Source organism: Triturus cristatus, chromosome 3_2 (assembly GCF_964204655.1).
Source record: "Triturus cristatus chromosome 3_2, aTriCri1.1, whole genome shotgun sequence".
NCBI lineage: Eukaryota > Metazoa > Chordata > Amphibia > Caudata > Salamandridae > Triturus > Triturus cristatus.
The window spans coordinates 960,436,206-960,463,559 of NC_140584.1; the positions used below are offsets into that span (position 1 = coordinate 960,436,206).

A 27,354-nucleotide genomic window follows, 5' to 3' on the forward strand; every position below is an offset into this window, starting at 1 on the left:
CTATTCATACCTAAACACCAAGATCTTTCAGGACCATATAGCACCGAAAAATTTAGTACATCTCCAAAAACTTGTTCGAGGCATGTGTGTTGTAGATACACATGCTTTGCATACTCCTGCCATCTAGTTTTGGGCCTGGATGTTTGCAAGTTTTTTTTTTTTTTAAGCCTTTCCAGTTACAACGTAAGGTGACTCCTCCTTAGTGATAGTGCGCATGGGCATTGTCTCCATTGTTAGATTGTTTTTTTCCAGCCATAGCATTCCCTAGTAGGGTCCATCCCCCTTAGCACTGCTAAATCCCCATTAACCAGGGATGAATAATATTCAAATGTAGAACATGAATTAAACGCAAGAAAGTTTTCAGTAAGTAGACGATGTTTTAATTGTTTTCTGTTTTTATGATTCAATTCCACTTATTGCTTAGGTTCAGCAATGGTACGTAAATCCATTATATTAACAAATACAATCCTCTTTCCTTTTTCTCCACCCCGATGCATTTCGGGCAACGAGCCCTTCACCAGGGAATAGCTCTAGAGCAGTGTTCTTCAATCTGTGGAGCGCGCCCCCCCAGGGGGGCGTGACACCATCTCAGGGGGGGGCGCACACTCCACCATAAAATCAGACCTTTGTTTACCACTGTCTAACGTTGCAAGTACATTTACTTCCGGTTTTTCTTCACCCTTTTCAAATGGGGCTTTTGGATTGGAGAACAGCAGCCAATCAGCACATAGGGACGTCACCACTGACGTTCCACCAATGAGGGGAACAGCATTATAGATGGCAGGACGTGCCGCGAAATTTTGCATTCATAAAGCTCTTGCATACTACTACCTTTTGGTAGTGTGGCGCTTCTTCACTTCTGCAGTTTGCCTCGTGCTTGCTGCCTTTTCTTTTTTGGTTGCTGTCCTTTGCCTGCCGCCTCGCTGTGAAGGATCTCACCTCGGAACATTTTACATCACCAACAGGTAAGTGAGAGCTAACAGACAGTCCTTCTTCCCATGGCATCTGCTTGCCTAAAAGAAATCTGTTCACTTTCAGTTTCTCAGCACAGGAGACTCCGTGCTTCCCACTGCAGCTGAGGCCTCTCGGGGGGCGGGGAGGGGAGAAAGTATAGCTAATACAATACATTTGATTAAAAATCACTTGCGAGTATCGTACTTGAACTGCTTTTTGCATGTGTACATTGCCCACGAATCACACATCACGTCCTTTGAAATCATGGGGTTTTGCTGATTCTATTTAGCCTCCCCACTATTTGTTTCAAGGAATGGCCCGATAGTCGTAAAAGTTAATTGGACCTAACAATAATGTACAATAAATGCACAACTGAAAATAGCTCTCAGGTGGGGTACAGTACGAAGGGGAACTCTTATGGGTCCTGAGCTGTGTGTGGAGAGCCGAGGGCTGCTCTCGGGTAATGCAGGCTGTTGAGGACAGGAGCTGCACTCCCGGAATTGTGTGCACAGAGCTAGTGTGGGCTTTTGAGGGCAGGGGCTGCACTTCTGAAGTTGTGTGTAGAGAGCCGAGGGCAGCTCCCTAAGCTCTTGGGTGGTACAGGCTGTTGAGGACCACTTCTACACTCCTCGAGTCCTGTGTACAGAGCTGAGTCAGACTGTTGAGGTCAGCTGCTGCACTATACTTCGTTTCTTGTCTTTCCATACTTACATTTTTTTATACAGCCTAGCAGTGTGAAGACGGCTACTGCAGCTGCTTGCTGGCCTGCTAGAAATCTGTTTTCCTCTGGATTTTCTTTTAATAAGGTGGAAACTTTGAGTTCTCTCATCCTTAGGAATTGAAGGTTAAAATGCCTCTGCGTCAAATATTGCATTCCCTTTTCTTGCTCTTCTCCAATCTGGAAACCCACTGTATATGTCTTCCTGCTGCTTGCCTTGAATCCGACAAAGCGTCTTCCACTCTCCAGTTTAAGTCTGTTCGGTGGTAGTGTAAGGGGATTAGGAAAACAACACACAACTTGTACTGATCACTGGTTGCATGTCTGCATACCCAGTGCTTTTCCAGTCGCACAACTACTGTCTTTCCGCATGCCTTGGCTTCAGAATTACAAAAAAAAGCTTAATTTTTGTTTTCCTAACTGCTGAAGATTTACATTTTGAAATAGACAACTTGTTGTGCGTTTCAAAAAATTACATCCTGCCTTTCATTTGGCACTCACTATACCCAAAATAGATTGACTGCAAAGTGAGAAGAGTTTGTAAATACCAATTCCTATGTCAAAAAAATAAGCAGAAATTTGACATTAGACACAGCCTGACATTTGGTCTCTTTCTTTGAAGCGCAGCAGATGAGACAAGATAAATACATTTTAAGGCAATTTTATTTATTGCTTGGACTTTCGGCCTACCAGTGCATCCCCACCCACAGATTAGGTAACACTGGCTTAAATTATATAGCCTCTACCTTTAAAACGACCACCAAGATTTTAAAATCTCGTGCAATATTGTATAATGGATTGCAATGGGCCGAATGTTAGTCTATGTAAAATTCCAAACAATCATTGCTACTTTTTCATAATTATAAGAATAAACACAATCATGGCAATACCTGAAATTCCTATGTTGATGTCTGGGGCAGTCCACTCAGTCATTTCATGGAAGCCAGCCTCCACAATTATACATTAACAGATGAGCAACCTGGACATAACCGCTTCCTTGCTACAACCGTCTTTGATGTAATTGTGACAAAATGAAAAACGGGAACAGGATGTTGGCCATTCCTGAGCCATTCAGAACACCTGCACAATACTCCTCTAGACTTCTGCACTTTTTGTTCTGGAAATAGAGCAAATTACTGAGGATGGGGAAAAGAGTTCTACGAAAGACTAGAATCCAAGCTAAATATTTCAGCACAGATTGAATCTGGCTGGATATTGCTACCAGTTGTAGTGCAGTGTGTATTCATGCTCATAGAGCCTAGGAGTGCAGAAAGCACAGGGGTATCTCTGCACTGGACATGCCTGAACGTACAGGAAGGGCTGTGGATATTCTTCCAGTCTCATTGACAGTACCCCAGGTTCTGAACCTTGCACAGACGGATCCTGTGAACAGATTGGTAGGACATCTATGCCCAGATGGCAGTTCAAGAGTAACAGAAAGGTGGTAAGTCTTAACACACAAATAATCTTGTATCCGTAGATTGAAAGGTTTGTAGTGCACCTTCTCACGTTTTTTATGTCCATGTTGCCTGTATTATATGTTATCCTGTAAAATGTGCAGTTGAAGGAATGTATTTAATGTAAATATGTGTTAATTATATTAAAATCTCTATATTTTAATGTTGTGTAATATGTTGGCACTGAAAAATCACTGGTGTTTTTCTAAAATGTTCAGGTCACCATTGTCATGTGCCCTTGTTTATTAACGTAAATTGCTTACTTTTGTTAAATGCATGTACCACACGTAATCTAGTTTATTTCTATCATATCAGCCATGCGTCATAGGCAGTGTGAAACACACTTCTTGGCCGTTTTGTTATGTTACTATATGCAAAATTATCAGTATCAAGTCATTAACCTACATATGACACATGGACGTATCCAATATCACTTGCCCAGCCATGCATGCTGCGCCAATCAATCACCAACTCCTGACCTTCAAGTCAGGCGTTAGTTCCTCTTTGCCATTCTAAGTGAATGGGAGGGTGATATTGCTTTAATCCCGGGTCAACAGTTGCTGGGTCCTACGCAAAATTGAATAAAGTGTAATAAGCCTCTGTCAGTTATCCACACCCATTCACAAACCTGAAGCTTGTTAAACAATCTTACTGTGTTTAACATTATTAGCCGGATATGGCCTGGAATATGCGGATGGCGGGTCGATTATGTAGTGTACGATGTTCCAGAAATTTTTGTCAGGTGGGAGGGGGGCCCCAACGCCTACAAATTTTTAGCTGGGTGGGCTCAACCTAAAAAAGTTTGAAGACCTCTGCTCTAGAGGAATACATATGGTACAACAGTGAGGAAAACAAACCTATCAAATGATACATAGTCATCCGGCGCCACCGGGTGTAGTGATTGATAAATCTGGGTTAACATGGTGAAGTGATAATGATCCTTAATAATACGCCAAAAAACCTAGTCCATGCGGTGAAAAAATGGATATTTATGGGTCAATGCCCTTATCTAAGTAATATCGTGACCCCTGCCATGCAACATCTTAAAGGTAAAAACGATGCCTCAGATTGTGATCAAGCCAGTATTCACAGAGTACCTTACAGCCTCTGCCATATCAAGACGTCCACAGATAAATGGAATCTTAACTAGCGCGTGAGTGTAGTCCAACCCGTTAATGTGCCAAAGTCACAGAAAGCCTGGACTCGAGGTATGAATCCTGAATACTAAAAACGTGTTAGGAGCTTACTCATATGAGGAGATCTTGTAGATCGTTAATGTTAAAACGTGTTTGCCGCTGCTCAAACAGCGTGGAGCTTACTCATGTGCATAAGGTTATGTGGAGGAGTGAGTTAAACTACCGGGGACACGCGGTAGTAATTCGTCACAATGGCCGTGGTGGGGCCATGCGAACAGTGTAGTCCCTGCGAAAAGCTGTAAATAAACAATTTTATGGTGACTTAAAACGCCGTGTACTAAACAAGCAGGTGCCGCGGTACATACATAATCACGAATGTCAGAAAAACATAGTACAAATGAGAACGTCATAGTCAAGTTTAACAGGCGTGTAGGAGCGCCTACACAAAATACTGTTACTTACAGGATACACGTGGATCTGGCTGTACCATGCGATCTTTAGATGCGGAGCTCAATGGTCTCCATGCTTAAAGATGCCAAAGCCGTAAACAGAGTAAAATGACTAAGGTAAACACACAGTCGGAGTAAAACTCAAACGGGGGCCATGTCTGAGAAGGAAAGCTTACGACAACAACGCAGTTATGCGAGCCAACAGGTGATGAAAACGGTATGAAACCGAGAGATTATAAAAAAGAATAGCACAAGTTTCTCATAGAAGCTTGCCAAGGAAGTAAACTAACAGCACGCTTAAAACTTGACTAATAACTAACAGCACGCTTAAAACTTGACTAATTTCAGGCTTGGGTATGGAGAACCATATGGGGCCATATTGAAGAGTGTAACATACAAAAAGCTGTCCAAAGCACGCGAACAGTAAGAAACCGAGAGTTGGATAAAAAATGTGAATGCAAGTTGTCTCTCAAGGTGGGAAGATGAGACAACTTTACAGGCGTCTTTTGGTAAAGATAAGCGGTGACAGTAAGGCACAGTATAAGGACACTTGGAGTGTGGGAAACAGTCATGACACAGACTCTCAACTGGACCACAGTTGAAGGCACAACTAGGCCTGAACTAGGAAGAAAACTAAAACAACGAAACATGCAAGGCATTCTACAGGTAACATAAAAATTCCAACCTGTCATTCAGCCATTTAGGCTTTAAAGTATCAAGGCGTTTGATCCAGAAGTTTTCCCTCTGGACCATGGTGTTGTCTTTGCCTTCTTTTTTCTCTATGATTTCTAGAATCAGAAATGTGAGTTGGCTCACATTGAAGCTGTTTTCCACAAAATGGCTTGACTCCACAGACCTCATGTTTTTAGTGCCGATACTGCTCTTATGTTCATTGACTCTTGTTTTGATCTTTCTTTCGGTTTTGCCCACGTATGCCGTTCTGCAGGGGCATTTTAGTAGATATATGACATTTTTGGTGTCACAATTGTCGGAAACTTTTAGATCAATTTTGGCACCCGTCATGGGATGGGTGATCCAAGTACCCTTAATAATGTTATTGCCGTTGTTGCAATTATAACAGGCAGTCATGCCCTTGCATCCTGTTCTTTAAGATTCCCTAAAAAAAGAAAAAGGACATGGCTACCAGCCCTGTTTATCCTGCCCCACAGCCCTCTCCACCTCCACCATCTTCTCCACAGTTAATAATTGAAGATCCCTTACACATAACTTCAGGGATCTCCACATACAGATCCCGATATGGATCATAGGGATGATGATACTCATTTGCCTGCAGACCCACACCAGTGACCCTCCAGTAGACAATTAGCCAGACCTTTATCCTGCAAAACCATCACCACCAGATGATAATATTGCTTATCAACAGCTCATTGCTAGAGCAGCAGAGTATCATGGGGTGCCCTTATATAAAAAAACATTAGAAGAGGACTTTTTATTTGAAACACTTGAGTCCACACACAGGTCAAGTCAAACACTCCCTATGCTTAAATGCATGATGAGGAATGCAGCTGATATCTTTAAAGACCCTGCTCGAGCACGTATTTTAACTCCAAGAGTAGACAAAAAATATAAACCGTCCCCATCAGATCCTGTGTTCATCAAGGGACAATTACCTCTTGACTCCCTAGTGATCCAGCGGGGTACCAACCTCAGATACTCACTTGGGCCCATACACACACACTCATTCATAATAGGCTAGTAAATACCCCATGGGGTCAATTTATTGTGCTATTACCTGTATGATGAATTATTTAATTATGTCTTATCAAACCTTTTGTCCCAATCTATTTTCCTCTGGTCAATGGACCTTTTTAGTTAACTAAATAGATGAAAAATTACATATCATAAACCTTTATTAAAGAACCACAGACTCGGGAGAGTTTAAATTGTTTATCTAATAAATTCATGTGAGCCAAGAACCAAAATACAGTTAGAACACCGTCTTTGACAAGGACAGGAAGGGAAAGTAATTCAATCAGAATAATCATTAAACAAAGGTATTACGATGACAGAACCTGAGTAAGGAAGAAAAACAGAGAACAGTACATTAACATACTACACAGAATTATATTGACCTAGTATGGTGTGGAAACCAACCCCTAGGGCAAGGAATTGCAAAGGGTCCCCTGGGACAGATAAGGTGACAAAGGCTCAGGACAGGATTCAGGACAGGATAGATGACCTCTTCTAGATACGACGCCTGCGCCGCACCCCTCTCTGACACTATATTTCTCCTTGATTATTCCCCGATGTTCCTCTGTTATGTACCTCCTCGATTCTTCCGCGATGTTCTTCTAATTAATTGGCTCAAAAGTTCTTAGTCTGGAATTGAATCTTTTTTAGTATTTTCTTAATTCTCGGACAGCATACCGGTCTCTCATCCTTGTCCGTCTCTCTGTGTGTACTAATCTAACTAAACTACCTCTATTATACCTTTCTAATGGCATGCACCAACCCTAAATGTTTCAAAATTATGACACTCCCAACTCTGATTGGAAAGGGGAGATTATGATCACACCATGCTAAGTTTAATACTTTTCTTTTAACTCATTGTTCTATGTTCCCTCCCCTTAATTTATTTTCCCATGCTTTTTCCCCACCCGTATTCACAAGTTAATCAATACAATGTATGCAATTTAATTTAAAATCCTTTCCGTTCTCAGGACATCATGCTGGTTCCCAGAGTATTTTACTGTTTTCTTTGGATGACATTCAAAGCTTTGCATCGCTGCTCCTGGGTCGTTACAACTGCGCATGTGAAAAGGTCACATGATGCACAAGCTTCGGTCCCGCATGGAGGACCAAATACGAACTAATATAGAGATCAAAGAAAGAGAATATTAAAATCAAAAATAAATGATTTCACTGTATACAACTTATCTCTACTCTATTCCCCTTTACTTATATAAATCTTTCGCATTAGCATTTCATTAAATTTGCAGGGTTTAGTTTTGCATTCCGTCCATTAATTGTTCTTTCTGCATTTGTCACCCCCGAGTGGACGGGTATGCCCAGACGTGTGTCCCGTGCTCTCCATGCCACTGGAGTCAAGCTATCCTGGCTGATGAGTGCTGAAAGCCCGAAACCAGTCCTAGGATGCTTGTTTCCAGTCCAGGAAGGACCTGGCCTGGCAGTTTGGGCTGGACTATTCCCATTGGGTACATGGTCAATACAGATTTGCATATGGCTGGGTCCAAGCTGGAATGGCATGGTGCGCAAAGAAACAATGGATTTAGGCCCAGATCTCTGCACTGTGGTGAATGTATGACATTGTTCTGCATTCTGTTCATTAATTGTTCTTTCTGCATTTGTCACCCCGAGTGGGACGGGTATGGCCACTGGAGTCAAGCTATCCTAGCTGATGAGGGCTGAAAGCCCGAAACCGGTCCTAGGATGCTTATTTCCAGTCCAGGGAGGACCTGGCCTGGCAGTTCGGGCTGGACTGTTCTCACTGGGCACAGGGTCAAGACTGATTTGCATATGGCTGGGTCCAAGCTGGAATAGCATGGTGAGCAAAACAACAATGGATTTAGGCCCAGATCTCTGTACTGGGGTGAATGTATGACATTGTTCTGCATTCTGTCCATTAATTGTTCTTTCTGCATTAGTTTCAGCATAAGCATGTGCATTAACATGCAAGTTCCAAGCGGCCATTTTGGAAGCGTTTGCGCAAATGCAAAGATTTCCCTCCAAAGCAAAGGTACGTCATTACTACGTAGATGTAGTCAACGCATGCACAGTGAAAATTCCCGGGTTAGCAGCCATTTTAATCACTCTCTGGTTACTTGTTAGTACGACACATAGGCAAGCTTCTCTCAAGGTTAAGTGTACGGATTTTCAGGTGCGTTATTAGTATTTACAAACACAAATATTACGGTATTACAAGTTATTTGAGAGGATTGCTTCAGAGCAAGTCTCTTTTATACTCTCAGATGGCATTTTATGCCATCACTAAATTCTCATCACCTAATCAGATGCCAACTTTAGCAAATCTCGATTTCCTCTTCAACCTTTTCATTCCCTTTCTTTTCATTTCTGTACTGTAAACCCTTCATTCTTTTATATATATTTCCTTTCATTTCTTCAAGTTGTATCTCTTCATAATTTCTTTTCTTTCTCTTTTCATTTACTTCATACCTTTTTCTTTTCTTGCAACATTTGAACCATGTCATTACTGCTTAGACTAATAATGTTATCCCTAAGATTGGCAATATTAATTGACCTATTATGCTCTTACCTATGTTAGAAAACCAGCTCCCTAATGTAGTAATACTATTTGTTAATTGCTTCCATACACTGTCAACTGCCAGTGGTTTCATATCTTCTTCCAATTTCGTAATGTTTTTAATATATCTTTCAATTTCAACGCTTTTATCAGGTATGTAGGTGCAACAATGTTGCGCCTTCAGCATTTTACAGACTCCGCCCTCATTTGCCATATATATATATAGAGCAAGCCGATTTTGCAAAATCATAGATCTGATCGCAACCATTTCTGTATTGGTCATCAAGAATCCTCCAGCAGTGTCAGTAGCTAACCGATCTACTACATTAGATAGCTGACAAATTGTTTGTGAATTCAGAATTACGCCCACTGAAGGTATGAATGCACTAAAAATGTCACCTACTATTTCAGAAATATTAGCTCTTTTTATACATGTTCCTTTGCGTCTTCATTATTTCCAGTGATTCTTATCACATGGTACACCTTTGGGAATACTATAGCAACTCCCGTACCAATGATCATGTAACCTGAAATAGGCTTTATTGCCACACACGTAATAAATTCCAGGAAATACTGGATCTGTTCCACCTTTAAGTCCCCATCCACCAATAACTAGGAAATTATGTTCGCATTCACTATAACCAATAAATACATTGTTATATTCAGTCTTTAATCTATGGAGGCAGATCTTCCCTTTCTTTTCAAAGTCGAAGGACATAGCAGCATGAGTCTTGCCAGTTTTATAAATGTAATCTTTTTCAGCCCATTAAGGTATCTGTGGTTTCGGTTCAGAAGCCCTTCTTTGGAAGTTTTGTCTCCTTTGCTCAACTAAATTCAAAAAATTCTTCTTCGTATAATTTATATGTTAAATTGTGCTTGTGTGTTTCGGCTATATCTATTGTTTTCATGGTTAGAAAACATTCTCCCATAAACTTTGCGTCTTTAGTACTAAGAACTGGGTTCATGCTTTTTAGCATAGGAGCCTCGAAAAAAAATCACATCTACATTAGAATAATAATATTGTAATTTCCCTGTTCTATAAAACAAACTTGCTAAAACACTACAAGAGATACCATATGTTAATGGAATATGATGATATGTCACACCTTCTGCTACTGATGAAGGTAATTTCATACACACATAACAATCACTAACTTCCATAGTGTCCACGTACTACACTAGCAACTTTGTAAATACATTTAAAGCAGTGTCCTTATTTGCCACAGTGTGATGTACATCTAACTCATCTGGTGCTTCTAAATTTACTTTGTCTCCTTTTGTCTTATTCTCATCTGGTGCTTCTAATGCTACCCTATTTCCCTTAATGTTATAAGGAATGGCTACTGTTAGTACTAACCAAACTATGAGTACTAAAAATATACTACATATGCATATTCTACAACATTTTTGTACACAATTTCGTTTTGGTTTTCCAGCAGCCCTATCATCAGCCATTTTGAGTTAAGAAGATTTCTCTTCTCTACTTTTGATTTACTTGTGGAATTCAAAATTTCTTTGGGAAATGTTCAGGTTGGTCTCACTTTTTTGACAATCTGTTATGTATTTCTTCATCACTTTCTTCATTTAAATCTAAATTCTCAAATTCTTCAAGAATTACATAGGTCCATTCAGGACCCTTGAATTTAATATTCAGTCATCTTAATCTTTGACTTCTTCGTTTGGGCTTATCACTAGATTTCCCAGACTGACTAGAAATTTCGTTTACCTGGTCAGGTTCTTCATCAATTGTTTTGAAATGATATTTTAACCTTTTCACACCACCTGGCCAGTTATCACATTTTCTGACCCTTTTTGCTTGCACTGCACTGTCACCGTCTTAGAGTGCTCTTTTATTTTCGTTAAGTTGTGGCACAACTTGGTTATCTTCATTTTCAGAATTCCTCTCTGTCTGACCCTGTCCAGGGCTTACTCCTGTAGTGTCCTTTTCTGCCTGGATGTGGTCTTCTTCCCTAGTCTGGCCCTGTTCAGGTTTCATCTGGATTCTCTCTTCTACTTCTACCTGAACTTGTTCTTCTTTTCCTAATTGGTCCTGCTCAGGACTTACTGCACTTTGGTTTTCTGCAGCCTGAACGTGTTCTTCTAGACATATCTGTCCCTCCTCAGACTCATGAATGGTTGCATCCACTTCTGTCTGAGTAGATTGTTCTCTCCTTGTCTTTTCCTGCTCAGGTTCTCCAACAGCTGTATTCTCTCTTTCCTGAACTTCTTCTTCTATACCTGACTGGTCCTCACTATTTCCTTGTCCTTCTAAACGGATTTGGCTTCTCGTTCTTACAATTACTTCAGGTATGACAACCACTGGTATCCAGTCATCCTGACTTGTGCTTAGTTGTTCTCGATCAGCTATTTTAGGATCTGTTATCTTATATCCTTCAGCTGTACAACCTTCCGCAGCCTCAATTGCATGTGTCAGTTGGGAACCTTCTGTGCCGGGTGCTGGTACTCTCTTGGTATGGCTTGCATGAATCCAATTAGGCAAGCCTGCACACTTCACTGCTGTGGTTGTAACCAATATAATCTGATGTGGTTTTTTCCCACCTGGGTGCTAGACACGACTCTAGAGTGTGTTCCTTCACCACCACCCAATCACCAGGATTCAGATCATGTGCTTGATTCGGCTGCCTGGCAACTGTGTCTTCTCCAACCAGGTGAGAGATAAAACGCATACGGTCAGCCAGTTCTGTGCAATATTCCAATACCAAGTCATCAGATATATTCAACAGTTTGTGTCCTGATATACATGCCTGCCTCATTGCTCTTCTCATGTGCATTTCATGGGGACTCAACCCTGTATTCCTATCAGGAATGCTTCTGAGCCCCATCAGAACGAGAGGTAAAACATCAGGCCAGTCCAGTGGGGTAGATGCACATACCTTTCCCAGTCTTGCTTTTATAGTGCCATTCAGTTGTTCTACCACTCCAGAAGCCTATGGGCGGTATGCACAGTGCAGTTTTTGTTCAATTTTAAATGCTTCACAGATTAGTTAAATTACTTCATTATTAAAATGAGACCATCTATCTGATTCCAAGGTCACTGGAAAACCGACCCATGGAATCAGTTCTCTCAACAATAATTTGGCAACTGTTATACTGTCATTTCTTTTAGTAGGGTAGGCCTCCACCCACCGTGAGAACAAACAAACTATCAAACCTCTGCAAGGTGGTAATTGGATAAAATCTAACTGTAACCTTATAAATGGACCTTCGACTTTTCCAATTTTTCCTGTACTGACCACTGTCTTTTGACCTGGATTCATTTGTTGACAAATTAAGCATCTCTGGCATAGACTCTCTGCTATACTCCTAAACTTTGGATTATACCAATCTTGTTTGAAGAGTCTGATCATGGCATCCCAACCTACGTGGGTGTCACCGTGTTACATTCTAGCAAATTGTGAAAGCATACAGTTTGGCATTACTGGCCTGCCATCTAGGTAAACCCACACATCGTCTTGTGACCTTTGTTCGCATCCTTCTTTCACCCATTATTCCTTTTCTTTCAATTCTACTTCCTCTTGTAGTTGTCTTACTTCTTCCCATGTTTCCTAATCCTGTGAGTAGCATAAGTTGGCAGCTGATTCCACTTGTTTCAATTTTCTTCACTGCCATTTTATATTTGGCACAATGTTGGGCAACCTGGTCAGCATACCTGTTACCAGCTGTCACATAGTCACTTCAAGCAATTCTTTTGCAAAATTTCCATATTTAATTGGGGATCCTGAAGAAGTCAAGAAATCCGTCTGCATCCAGAGTTGGCCAAAATCATGCACAACCCCGTAACTATACTGGCTATCAGTAAAAATGGTTACTTTCCAATTTTTCCCAATTTTGCATGATTTAATCAAAGCGGGCAATTTGGCTTCTTGTGCAGATTTGACTCCATGCAAATAGGGTGCTTCGACTATTCCAGCCAATGTGCATACAGCATAAGCAAAACTTAGCCCTCCCTCCTCATGGCGCATACACGAGCCATCTACAAATAGTTAATGTTCCGCATTCTTCAAAGGTTCTTCCTGTATGTCTGGACGGGGCTTAGTACAAAGCTCAGTCACGTCCAGACAATCATGTTCGACTTCATCCTTCACTTCTTCTCCATAGAGATCTGGTAACAAGGTGGCAGGGTTCGACACTGTACACCTGACTATTGTCACTTTTTCAGCACCTAAGATGATTCTTTCAGATTTAGTCATCCTATTAGGAGTGAGATATTGAGTTTGAGTTCTTGTTAAAAGAATCTCAACTGAATGTGGGACATGCTCCTTTATCGGATGTCCCATTACAATTGATTTGCTTTGCTCTAAACTCATGCATGTTGCAGCTACTGCTTTTAAACAACTGGGTAAAGCTGAGGCTACAGAGGCCAAAGTGGCAGAGAAGTATGCCACTGGTTGTTGCATCAAACCATGTCTTTGGGTAAAAACTGAAAGTGCACAACTATTTCTTTCACAGCAAAACAGTGCGAATTCTTTTGAATAATCTGGCATTTCTAAAGCTGGGGCTTCACACAAACATTTCCGTAAGTTCACAAAGGCTCCCATGCTTTCGTCATCCCATTTTATAGGATCCTTTGCTCGCTTCTTGGTCATTTGTATTAGGGTTTGGCCAGCATTGAAAACCCTACAATCCACTGTCTACAGTATCCTACAACTCCAAGGAACATTCTTATTTCTCTCTGGGTTTGCGGCAATTTCATTTTTCTTATTATTTCTATTCCCTCAGGAGTCACTCTCCTCAATCCACATTCTATTTGATGTCCAAGATACTTGACTCCGGTTCGGCAAAACTGTAATTGTTCTGGGGACACTTTATGTCCACCTTCAGCCAAATGGTTCAACAAGGCAATCAAGTCAGCAACAGTCATCTCTTGTTTTGGATGCGACTACAAAGTCGTCAATATACTGCACCAATACTGACTCTCTGGGCAACACTAAGGTTTCTAGGCACTTTTTCAGTATCTGATTGAAAATTGAAGGATTTTCAGTGTACCCTTGAGGAACTCGATTCCAAACTAAAATACAGTCCACAAATTTGATAGAATGCCTTGTTCAATCATTCAATCAATTTCTGCTGCAACACCAGCTTTAACTTCAGGACTCATCTTGTATTGTCGAGTGTTTAGATAAACTGAACCTTCCTTTACAGTTCCTTTTACTGGGTCTACATTTGCCATTAACCCTACATCTATTCCTGTAAAATCCCACACATCTGGATTTACTGTAATTTTGACCTCGTCTGGTAAGTCATCATAGAATACATCTCGCCTATCTCTGTGCCTTGTTTAGCCAACATGATTTTGTAGACTCTGTCTTCATCTGGGGTTTGAATTGCAACACCGTCCGGTGTGCAAATTATTGTGCAATTCATTTTGCACAGTAGATCTCTTCCTAATAAATTTACAGGACTGGAGTCACTCATTACGAATTTGTGCATTTCCCTAAAATTGCCAATGCGTTCCTCCATGGGTTCTGTAATAGGTGTTCTAATCTGTTTATTGGAAACGCCCAATACTTGGATCGCTTCTCCCGAGAGGGGTAGGTTTGGAATGTCTGCTGTTCTCACAGTGGCATCAGTGTCCAATAAGAAGGTAATATCTTTTCCCTCTACTTTACCATCAACATATGGACCCGACTGGTCGACCGGTAAGGATGCGCCAAGTATGCACTCCTTTTCCTCCCCATCAGGAACTTCATTGGTCACTGTCATCGAAATAAGGGTCCTGTAAAAGAAATTGCGAGGTTACAGAATTTTTCTTACCACTTCCTCCTTGAAATCCGGTGTCTGCGCTGTACTTGGCCTGGTTCACAAAATTCGGCATAGGAGTAGGTGGCAACTGACTCTGTAGATTTCCAACCTGCTGCGGTTGATTCATTATCACCTCATTTTGCGTCTGTGGATTTAAATTTTGATTTGGGCCATTATTGTTCTGTGTATTTTTACACTTGTTTTTCCAGTGCCCCAATTTTCTGCACCCATGACAAGGAAACCTTTTCTTTGCCTCTTCTCTACTCATTCGTCCCTTCTGTTTTCCCCCACTATTTTCAATTTGGCCTTGCCCCTTTCCTTGATTTCCTGTCTGGCTGTTTAGTTGGAGTTCCTGCTGTTCTGCTAATTTTACTTGTGCCCACATTACTTTTTCCTCTAATTTCTTTAGTTTATTGTCAATCTCATCTCCGCAATACTTTGCGTATTTGAGAATATCGTCTTTGGGCCTCCGTGCCAACACAACATGTGTTGACGAATCACGTCTCCAATTTCTGTTTTTAAACCGGTCACAAATAAATACACAAAATGTCCCATATCTTTATCTCCAAAGTTCTCAAATCCACTATACTGTTTAAATACCTGAAGCAAGCGTTCATAATAAGTATGTACGGACTCATTTCTGTCCCGAGTCTTTTATCTATCTTTACCCAGTCTGTTTCCTTTGGAGGAATCTTCCCTTTGAAGAAAATCATCACCTGGTGATATTTCTTCATTACTTCTTCTGAAGGGGCTCCTGTTTTCGCATCTCTCGGGTACTCATCACTAGGCCAATCAACAGTAATTTTACATTCTGTCCATCAATCAGCAGGTACCACAATGTAAAACAAACCATCCAAATCCTTTAACAACACTTTAGAAACTTTCACAAATCTTTCAACTTGCCGATACCACTCAACTGGCTTTTCTCTTAACTTCGGGAAATCATTTATAAATAATAAAATATCCCGTCTGGTCCATGGAACATGTACATATCCTTCTCCTGGTACCTCCATCATAGGACAATCTTTCTACCTTTCCTGTTTCTTTCATCACAAATTCAGGAGTAGTTCGATTGGCATGTGCTTCTTCCCTTTTCCGCATCCATCTAGCTTTCAATTTTTCCAAGTCACCCTATTTTTGTAAAATGGTCATTAATTCTTTAACCTGTAATTTTCTTCCAGACACATTCATATTTTCCAGGTCCTTATCACTTAATTCTGCTCTGTATGGTTTCTGTAATACTTTGGATTTGCCTATTTCAACTCCCATTTCAGAAGCCAAGTCTGTCAATTTCTCATGGAATATCTATGTATTTCTAGCGATACGTCTGCAGATAAACAATAACTCTTCTTCACTCTAAGTATTTAACCTGTCTAATCCCACATTCCCAGCTATCATTTCTTCCAGTTTCACTTTCATTTTGTAGATATCTAGGATTTTCATTGGCTATTTCGGTTTGTCTATTCCCTGTGCCCATCTTTCTATTTCTTCTGGGGATACTATTGTGGCACTCTTAACTCCTGTGGCTGTTTCTATTTGTACTCCCTTTAAACAACTAGGTGTAACTCTTCTCGGGGTTTCATTTATCTGACCTCTTATCGGTAAATCCATTAATGATATTACTGAATCACATTCGCTGCCTTGATCATCAATGATTAAGTTCTCTTTTCTGGGTTCAATTGTAGGTGTGGACATGACTGGGGGTTTCTGAGCGATTGTCTTATCTCCATATAATGGAACCACCGGAACTATAGTCACTGTTAAGTTAGTGCTTCAGGATGAGTACTCAATTAAGTTATTTTCTGTATCAATTCCTCTCTATTCTTGTTTAATGCCTCTCTTTCTTTTCCCTGAAGTACCCTTCCATTTGTTGGGTCATGTATAACTTGGGGAACTAATGGTGTTCCCAAGACCGGAGCACTAGGAGTAGTTCTGCTCAGTCCCTCTTGGTAAGGTGGAGAGTTTTTTTATAAAATGTCCTCCAAAAAATCATTGTGAGAAGTTGGCCTGATGTATGATGTCACTAGTTCTAGTGAACACCTTATATCAGTCCAAACAACCCTTATGGTGATTGGTTGTAAAGTCAACCTTATAGACCAGCTATCCTAGTGGTAGCATGGACAAGAGCAGTCTTAGGCTAAACTCTGAATGGCATGTGAAGCCAGCTGTGATACCATATATAATCCCTTGAATACCAAATAAAAGGACACCACAACAGATATATATATATATATAAAATAAAGTGTATTTATTCTAGTCGAACCCTCAGCACTCTTTATGATATTCGAGGTAAGTACAACACAGTCTTATTTAAGCATACATTAAGTCACACAGGTAAGTAATACAGTTAGGCCCTAGGGGCCACGCAAACCATATACTAAAGAAGTGGTATAAGGACCACTGTCACGGAAATAGAATAGGCCTAGGCCTAGGGAATCGCTGGGGCTACACTACACTACCAACAGTTAGGAAGTGGGAGGCCCACGGGATTCAGGTGCAGAGTGGAAACACTCGCACGTAATGCGTAAATGTCGATAGAATTACTAGCAGTTAGAAATAAGCAGTTTTAGGACACTTCTGGTATAGCTAGAAAGTCGAGACTCGGAAACTAGACTCTAGGTTAGTCAATACCCTTGTGAGCACTGAAGTACCCAAGTTACCTAGCCCACGGGCTGCGGGTGCATAGGTGTGAACTTGCGTCGGGTTTCGTCGTGGACTTCTATGGATGCCTGAAGGAAAGTTGCTGACGGGCAGTCAGTGAAGAGTGTCCGGTGGATCCCAAGGCCGGGATCAGGAAGGAAGGGTACCTGCAAGCAGAAGGGACAGAGTCAAGGTCACTAGCCAGTGACCACGTGGAACCAGGAAGAAACCAGGCGATGTCGTGAAGATTGCAGGTGAAGAGTGAAGCTTGTCGCTGCAGCCACGGGTACCAGGAGACGTCGAGGACGACCAGGACCAGGAGGCGAGCTGTCCCACGAAGGCTCTTGCTGTCGGCGGCGTCGAAGTCGAACTAGGACTCACCAAGCCTTGGCAAGCGGAACCCACGAAGAACGGAGGACTTGCTTCTGGTGCAGACCAGGAAGGTCTGGGGTGCTTCTCTTTTGCAAGGAAGCGGGAGCCAGTCTGGAGGAGCCAAACCAGCAGTGAAGATTTCAAGGTGTGTTGTCACAGAGGCCGCTAGCCAACGGGCAAGCAACCGGACAGACGCGGCAAGCAGGAAAATGCAGAAGGGCCCCACGCAGGACTCGTGGAGTGTGGGGGGCTGATCTTCGGTGCAGATGGTGCTTGGGTTTGGGGCTTCTCAATCCCCGGTGCACAACTTCGAGGGTACCTCAGAAGCTGCGCTGGAAGATACTCGCCACTTTTCCCAGGTAGCCGGTCCCACGTCTCTCGTCGCCTCCACGGATCTCAGCTCGGCTGTGGATGTGGATCAGGGTCGGAGAAGTCTGGAAGTCAAGGCTCTGGTCGGGCTCTGCAGTCGGTCCCTCATAGAACTTCAGCAAAGCAAAGGGTAAGTCTCTTGATGGTGCCTGTTTGCACAGGGTAGCCACTCCTTGGCCACAGGGGAGATTCTTCAGTCTTCTTCTTTCGTCGAATGTCGAAGGTCCAGAGTTTCTGTTCAAGTTGCAGGTTCAGGATAAGCTAATCTCCTGGGGCCCAGCTACCACTCTTATACTAATCTGGGGGGCTGGGTTGCCTGCTAGGTCACGCCTTATGGGTGGGACCTGGGAGGGGGGTGGTTACACCCCCTTCCCTTTGTCCAGTTTCGCGCCAGGACTGGGGCTGGTGTGCCCCAGCACCGGTTTGAACTGGACTATGCATGGAGCACCTTGTGTGCCCCAGGCAGTGTCTCATTTCTTTCATCACTCCCTGCCCCAATACACTAAGGCCTGTCTGGGGTGGTGCTCGCACCTCCCAAGGCAGGAAACCTATTGTCCAAGCCTCCCTTGCCGGGATCACTCCCAGCAGCAGGAGGTCAGACTTGTGTCGTGGCAGCAGCATCCATTTTGTGATGCTGGGGCTCTGGTTAACTTTAACCGGGTAAGTAGGTTACAACATGTCTTCTCCCTCTAGAAGGGAGGAATAATATCCTCATCCCCAGAAATGGGATGGGGGTATTATTCCAAAGTGTTAGACACCTTACACGACATGTTTTGATAAAGCCAAACCATAGTTACCATAACCGTTTAAGATTATAAGGCACTTTAAGAGTATATGGTAGGCTATATCATAGAACAGCTATAAGGACATGGTTCCGAAAGCTGCAGACAGGCTCAGCTCATGCTAGAGCACCATCTCACATGTTACCAAGCACTCTGCCTCCAGGATTGTTAAGGCCTGCCATAGGAGTGGCTGATAGGTACACATGTGTCTATATATAAGATAGGTATAGGAATACTACACCTAAGCAAGGGGTGATTACACCACCTTGCCCCAGCTGAGTGATCAGCCAGTTGTGTCATAATGGAAGGCCAGGCCAGGGGTGGCATAATACATGCTGCAGCCCCTGGTAGGCCTAGGGTACACCTATGCCCTGGGTACCTAAGGTACACTGCACAGGGGCCAATAAGGTGATCCTATCCAAATGGGTTATGCACCTAAAGTACATAGTATCAATTTAGAGAGAGAACAGCAGGGCTGTGGGTCTGGTTAGCAGGCCCACAGCCACATCTAAGTCGAAAACCAGTAAAGCAAAAGCAAAAAGTGGGGGTGAACATAGAAAGCAGACCCTACTCTCCTACAATCATCTTCCGATTTTCCACTACCTGTCATTGTTAAATGTTTGGTCTTCTCTGTGCACTTGCCTCCTGACTGTTACTCAGCCATTAGTACAGGATATAATCCCTCAGCCACCATTGCCTGTCTCCATTGTTTCATCTGATTATCTTGTGATTCATGTGGTATCCTAAGATAGAATCCTCTGAAACGTCTGTTACTTCTGGATCTATCACGCTCAAATGCTTCAGTCTCCCATTCCTCTAAGGCTTTATATTGGGTTAATCTTGGTCGTGCTCTAATTCATTTATTTTTAATCTCAGGTTATGCAGAATTCTCCCTTGAAATGTACCGTGTTCTGGAAAAGCTAGCACTCCATCACCTTTTGTATATTTTATCCAATTCTCCAACCATACCCAAGTATGATAGCCTCTCTCCATCATCATGTATGATGCGGGCGTTTTCAGGGGAGGGATAAGAATTCCCTCTCTAGTCTTAACGGGTTTATCCTTTTTAAAATAATTTTTTACTTTTCTGCATAAATGTCATCTTTCATTTTTCTCCGTACATTTTAGGTGTTGATCCTTTTTTGTATTGTTTTCTGGCAAAACCTAAATACCTTCTATCTGATCGATTCCCTATTAATGTTGGATCGTGTCTCCACATACAAAACCCACTGTCAATTATTAGTGTAGCTTCTATTTTGCTAGCCAAATCAAAGGTTCGGTTTTACTCTAATGTTTGACTAATATCAGCGCGGCTTCTATTCTTTCGACCAATCAAATTCTATTTCACACTATGCGCTTAGCCAATACTAGCGCGGCTTTTCTGTGATGTCAGTATCACTCCTTACCACTGACCCCCCTCCTTTACAATTTTGTGTCAGTCACACGCCCGCTGTTACAACCAATCCCTGCGCATCCCTCTGTGCTGTCAGTGCAGCACCCACAACTGACCCCTCCTTTGCAAGGTAACACAAAACTTGTTTTTCTTTCAATTTACATACAAATTCATTAAATAACAGAAACATTCGCTACTCTGTTTGCTCCGCTAAAATCAGAAAGTCAATTGCTTTTATTGCAAGTAAACCATTCCGCTTACTCCTCAAACACTACGAGTAAAACTCTTCCGCTTACTCTTCACTCAAGCACCGATGAACCTGCTACTCCTTCAGTACTATCCTTTCTCGGTGATATAGGACCAAAGTTTCACCAGCGAACTCTTTGCTATCAATCACGCTCACTTTTATACAAAATAGTCCCTAATTCAGCACTGTCAGCCTTGCATAGCCCTTCAGCGCTACCTTTAGCAAACGAGTGACCTCACTGCAGTGTGGTTTCCACTCACCATCCGCTATTCAATATTCCCGGGAATTTCCAGACAACATAAAACAAGTACAAACGGGTAAGTTAATACATAACCAATAATTCAAATTCAAAGTTTTTCACCTAACTAGTTGATAAATTAAACCATAGCTCTGCTACCAGAAAAACCGATCCAGTGGGCTACCCACCTCAGATACTCATTTACAATATACTCACTTGGGCCCATACACACACACTCATTCATAATAGGCTAGTAAATACAGCTGGGGTCAATTCATTGTACTATTACCTGTAGGATGAATTATTTAACTATTTCTTATCAAACCTTTTGTCCCAATCTATTTTCCTCTGGTCAATGGACCTTTTAATTAACTAAATAGATGAATATTACATATCATAAACCTTTATTAAAGAACCACAGACTCGGGAGAATTTAAATTGTTTATCCAATAAATTCATGTGAGCCAAAAACCAAATTACAGTTAGAATACCGTCTTTGACAAGGGGAGGAAGGGTAAGTAATTCAATCAGAATAATCGTTAAACAAAGTTATTACGATGACAAAACCTGAGTAAGGAGGAAAAACAGAGAACAGTACATTGACATACTACACAGAATTATATTCACCTAGTATGGTGTGGAAACCAACCCCTTGGCCAAGGAATAGGAAAGGGTCCTCTGGGAAAGATCAGGTGACAAAGGCTCAGGACAGGATAGATTACCTCTTCTAGATACGACACCTGCGCCGCACCCCTCTCTGACACTATCTTCCTCCTCGATTCTTCCCCGATGTTCTTCTATTATGTGCCCCCTCGATTCTTCTGCGATGTTCTTCTAATTAATTGGCTCAAAAGTTTTAAGTCTGGAATTTGATCTTCTTCATTATTTTCTTAATTCTCGGACAGCATCTCGGTCTCTCAGCATTCTCTGTCTCTCTGTGTGTACTAATCTAACTAACCTACCTCTATTATACCTTTCTAATGGCATGTACCAACCCTAATATTTCAAAATTATGAAACTCCTAACTCTGATTGGACAAGGAAAGAGGAGATGATCATCACACCATGCTAAGTTTAATACATTTACTCCAGTATTGGAACTTTCATAGATTCCCATTGCTTGTATCATTCCCCGTCGTCGAGATGGGAGTCCCCGGTAAATTAAAAAATACCATAGCAATAGGTACAAAAAAAGAATAAGGCCTAGGCTTCATCTAATTTTGTAGCATATCCACCTCTTTCTGTAAAAGAGACCAAATAAAATGAACAGCCTCACCCCATATAACCTTCCTGAGAGAGCCTCAGAGCCTCAGATTTTCTACCGCACGTTGTGCAAGGGAGTCTCCACTGAGTTCTGCTCAGTTTGTCTTCACATTCTTCTTCACTTTAACTCTTCACTTCAGATTCAACATGTCTGACAAGGAGAAAAAGGCTCTGTTCAAAGCTTGTGCCACCTGCTCCACAAAGAGACTTTATGTGGAGGACAAACATAAAGACTGTATTTATTGTTTGTATCCTGACCATAAAGCTACTGACTGCAAAAGCTGTCGGACCTTCTCCACCAAGACCTTGCGGGACCGTGAGGGACGTCTACTCACTTGGCTTCAAAAACTTAAGTCACGGAAAGATCCTGTTTCCAGTGACAGTGATGACGCTGCATCAGCTACTTCATCGAGGAGATAACAAAAAAGGGGTAGGTCTTCACCTTCTGCTTCTTCAGAACCCCCTTCAAAAGCCTTACAAAAGACCTCTGATAGGTCTGACAGGCGTAGTCCCATCAAATCTCCGCACCGTGGTGTAAAGGAGAGGGAAGGACTTGCTTCAGAAGTAGCACCTGCAAAGAAGACAAGCCATGTGCCTTCGGCTTCTTCTTCTCCTTCTGAGAAGGTAAAAACTTTTTTTTTTTTAAACAGCTTCTGTCCCACCTGAGGGAAAAGCTAACAGAAAAGTTCGCTCGTCGACGACGATAACATCGACACCGTCAACGACGACTTCAAAAACCTTACCGGCGTCTACTTTGGCTCCGTCGACAGGCTCGTCGATGAGTTTCCTAGTCTCCACCGGCTTCGTCGACGCCGCGTACAGAGGTACCTTTCTTTCTGTTGTCGACGTCTACTTTGACGACATCGACGAGGATGACGCCGATGATGGTGTCGACGGCAACCACGTCGACGACGACAGCTTCCAGCTTGATTATGACGACAGTCTCGACGATGGTCCCGTCGACGGTGGCCCTCTCCCCGTCGACAGGTCAAACATCGGCGGCGGCTCCGTCGACGACTTCGTTGACGATACAAAATGTGGTAATTTCTATACAGAGACATCACATTACTCCAGAAATGACTTCTCCCAGGAAGGTGACTCCCCTGCCTCCTGCTCTCCTGTTAGAAGAGGAGTTCTCTGAGGACGATGACGGTCCTTATGGTGATGCAGATAGCCCATCTCAACTGCATGTTAAATATCAAGACTCTGACTCTGACGGGTATTACATGGAGCAGCAACATTATGACCTACAATTGAGGTCTCGGGTGCAATATCAACAGGAGATGGTCTGTGTGCCATCTGCCCTCATTACGGACTTGCAGTTCATGCTTTCGGATTACAGAAAGAGATTTCCTACACAGTCCTCTGTACAAGAAGCAGTGCAAGTGCCTTCAACTCCACTTGCTCTACCGGTTACGCCTCACCTTCCTCCTCAAGTTTTATTACCGGAGTTACCGGAACCACAGCAGAATGTGGTTACTGTCCAGGACGATACATCCGATGATGACCAAGGGACACCGACAATCCTGGACCCTGACAGGGAATGAGATGATTACATCATTCCGGATCCCGCCTCTCCCGTTCCAGATCCGGCGGATTCCCCTCCTGCTGATATTGGGGTCTTTCCTAATCTAATGGAGAGAGCTTCTACGCGTTTCGATCTGCCCATTCCATCTGTGCAGTCGGAATGTTTTTTATATGACTTTAAAGAACCATACAGGAAGTCAGTACGCTCTATCCCTATCGTGGGTCACGTCTGGAATGAGGGGCTAAAGATTATGAAGTCGCCGGCCACAGTCATACCTGTACTTCCTCGTCTAGAAAAAAAGTACAAGGCTCCTGAAGATAGCCCTGCTTGTCCTGTCAGCCAGCTGAAACCAGATTCCAGGATTTCTCAAGCGGCCCAGAGAAAGTCCAAAAATCCGGTGGCCCCTCTTACCACACCACCTGATAAGGAGGGAAGGCGGTTGGATAATGCTGGAACGAGGTTTCTTGGCAATTCTTGGAAGGTATGATCGCCAAATGTGGTGTGATCTGTCTCCTTATCTAGACCAGCTGCCGGAAGAAGCTAAGGCTGAAGCTAAAAAGATCCTCCAGGAGGGAGAGAGAACATCTTCAGAAATAATTGACTGCGCAATGGATATTGCCACCACAGCCTTCCGTTCCCTAGCAGGGGCAGCAGTTCTTCGACGCCAAGGCTGGCTTCGTGCCACTTGGTTCTGGCCGGAAGTCCAAAACAAGATTCTGGACCTTCCCTTTGACAACGAGGCGCTTTTTGGGAAGCACATTGATGATGCGCTGCAAGATGTAAAGAAAGACACGGAAACTGCAAGTCCCTGGGGACTCTACAATACTGCAAGGTCCCTTTCCGTGGAGCGAGAGGGAGAGGATTTTCCTCACACAGAAGCAGATATCAGCAGCTGCGCTAATCCTCTTACTGACAGCCTTCTCAATCATACAGGCCGCAATATTCTCAACGACAGGGCCAGTCGTCTTCTTTCTCTCGATCTTCATCTAGAGGATGACAAGGGCGCCAGGGGAGGGATTCCTCTAAGCTCCAGTAGAGGCTTCCGGGCTCTTCCTACTGTTCCTTTGTCCCGTGTAACACCAGTGGGGGACAGGATATCCCAACACTTTCACAACTGGCAACTTATAACATCAGATCGATGGGTGCTCAATATTGTTTTGTCAGGCCATACTCTGGAATTTCAACATCAGCCACCCTCCAAAGCTCCCCGAGCCATCGAATCCAAACATCTACACCTTCTACGTCTAGAAGCACATCAACTACTTCTCAAGGGAGCGATAGAACCGGTCCCTCTATCCCAACGGAGAAAAGGATTCTATTCCTGGTTCTTCTTTGTTCAAAAGACCGTAGAAAAATGGCACCCAATTTTAGACTGGAGGGAGCTAAACACCTATCTCATAAGACTCTCTTTTCGTATGGTCTCCTTACAGGACATTTTACGGCTCCTCAATCCAGGAGATTACATGGCCACCCTGGACCTCGAGGACGCATACTTTCATGTCCCCATCCACCCTGCCCACAGGAAGTTTTTACGCTTCACAGTAGCCAAGAGCCACTTTCAATTCAAGGTCCTGCCTTTCGGACTCGGATCCACTCTGCAAATTTTCACGAAGGTCCTAGCCCCGGTCGCAGCTTTTCTCAGGGAACAGAAGCTCCAGGTCTTTCCTTACCTGGACGACTGGTTGGTGAAAGCTCCGTCTCATCATGCAGTGGAAGAGGCTGTCAGAACTTGCACACAGCTCTTCCGTCACCTGGGGCTCCAGCTCAACACGGAAAAGTCAGTCCTGCTCCCTTCCAAGTCAGCCAAGTTCTTGGGGGCCACTCTGGACACATCTTGCTGCAAAGCGTTCCCGTCAAAAGAAAGGCAAACAAAGCTGATGACTTCTGCTCGTCGGTTGCAAAAAAGAGGGTCACTTTCGGTTCACCTCTACAAATCCCTTCTGGGGTCAATCTCGTCCTTCATTCCCTTGATTCCACATTGCAGGTTACGAATGCGCCCCCTCCAATAACAACTGGATTTGCAGTGGCGCCAGGCAGAAGGCCCTTTTGACGACAAGATTACAAAAACTCAGCCTATGAAAGAAGCGGCATCGTGGTGGACGGTCAGAGAGAATCTCTCTCAGGGTCTCACCTTCAGGGGCGCCCCAGCTCCCTAATAATAACAGACGCCGAACTGGAAGGCTGGGGAGCAATCTTACAAGACCTTCAGGTAAGCGTCCGTTGGCTGCCCCAGCATCGCCTACTCCACATCAATCTGTTGGAACTCAGGGCGATTCGTCTAGCCTTGCAGGCCTTCCTTCCGCGGATTCAACGGTCCACTGTCCTGGTCCATACAGACAACACGACAGCCATGCATTACGTAAACAAGCAGGAAGGTACAATGTCTAGTCGACTATCGAAAGAGGCTCAGGAAATTTGGGCATGAGCAATCCAACAGGAGATATCGCTCTCGGCGGAACATCTTCCAGGTGCCCTCAACAAGACAGCGGACACGCTCAGTCGCCTGAAGTCAGTGAGCCACGAGTTGGGAATTAGACCAAGACATTTTTTCAGTCTCTGGGGCACTCTGCCCATAGATCTCTTTGCCACTCCAGAGAACAGGAAATGCAGACTCTACGCAAGCAGGGATCACCATCTGGGCTCATTAGGGAATGCACTTTCGATGGCCTGGTCAGGCTCCTTTGTTTACGCCACAGCTTTCCAAACTTTTCATGTTGGTGACACACCTTTTAGACAATGTTCATCTTGCGACACGGCAAAGCGAGCGAGCGAAGGGAGTGACCCCGAGCCACCTAAGCGGGATTCGGGGGGGGTCTCCCCCAAGAATATTTTGAAAAAATAGTGGGCAAATGGTGCATTTCCAAGCAAATTTGAGGAAGCAGGAAGGTTAATAAAGCAATTGTGAATCTGTTCTAACAAAGACAGTGACTGGCAAAACTTCTGTGATTCAGGGACATAAAAACATACTAGGTGTCTGCTGTAATGCCAACTAAACCAAATATCAGAGCAATCGCCAGAAGGGCCAACTAACCCCTGGCATTCGAGAATCCACATCCTTTGGCTTCCCAAGACCCTTCATCTCAGCCTTTGCAACTACTCTGACAAGAATAAAAAAAACGGTCGACCTGGTGGTCATACCCACAACCATTGTTCATGCATCTTGATCATGGCAAGATCTTTAAGCAAGGGCAGAATTTAAGTCATCAGTCTTTTAGCTGGTTCCGGCAAGGATACCCTCATTCAGAGATTACGTGTCTTTGAAATATGAATAATAACGTGCATGCTGCTGTTCTTTTCCGGAACTGGTGGCCTCTTGCCACCTGCGCCCCTTCGAATCGCCTCAATAAAAAAAAGCATTCAACATACAGATTCCACACTGCGCCCGACTCTATCACCAGCATTGACCCCACGCCTAGCCCTGCCCATCACACGTAGTTCGCCGTGGAAAAATACCATGTTCCAGGCGCTCCCAGAGAATTGTGGCTTAAACACACAGTGCATTCCACCCATGGGTTCTCCGTTTCTATGGGGCTCGGAGATGGGAGAGAGCGGAATGCAAATCAAACCACAGTGTAGTTTGTATCCCCTGGTGCTAGGTTAGTGAACCAGTATGGCGCCAATCTTGGAGGTGTAGGTACTATTTGCATGAAGCAAGGCAGCTTTTCTAGAGTGTCTGTGCTTGGTGGACAGCAGCAGCAGTGTCACTCGTATTAGATATGGCTCCGGGCTGTAATTTCCCTTGTGGGCTACTCGGAGTAGCAAATTTGCTTGCTGTGCTGCGTTGAATGACACATTATTAAATC

The 27,354-nt window shown here is 43.3% G+C and overlaps 1 protein-coding gene across 1 annotated transcript in view; it reads left to right on the forward strand.

The window, feature by feature from the left end:
* Positions 1 to 774: 774 nt before the first annotated feature.
* The window catches only part of LOC146858893 (uncharacterized), a 212,728-nt gene continuing 186,148 nt past the window's right edge, over positions 775 to 27,354 (forward strand). Inside the window, exon 1 of the mRNA XM_085649506.1 lies at positions 775 to 965. The gene's annotated coding sequence lies outside the window, so the exon portion shown is untranslated. The remainder of the gene's footprint in view (positions 966 to 27,354) is intronic.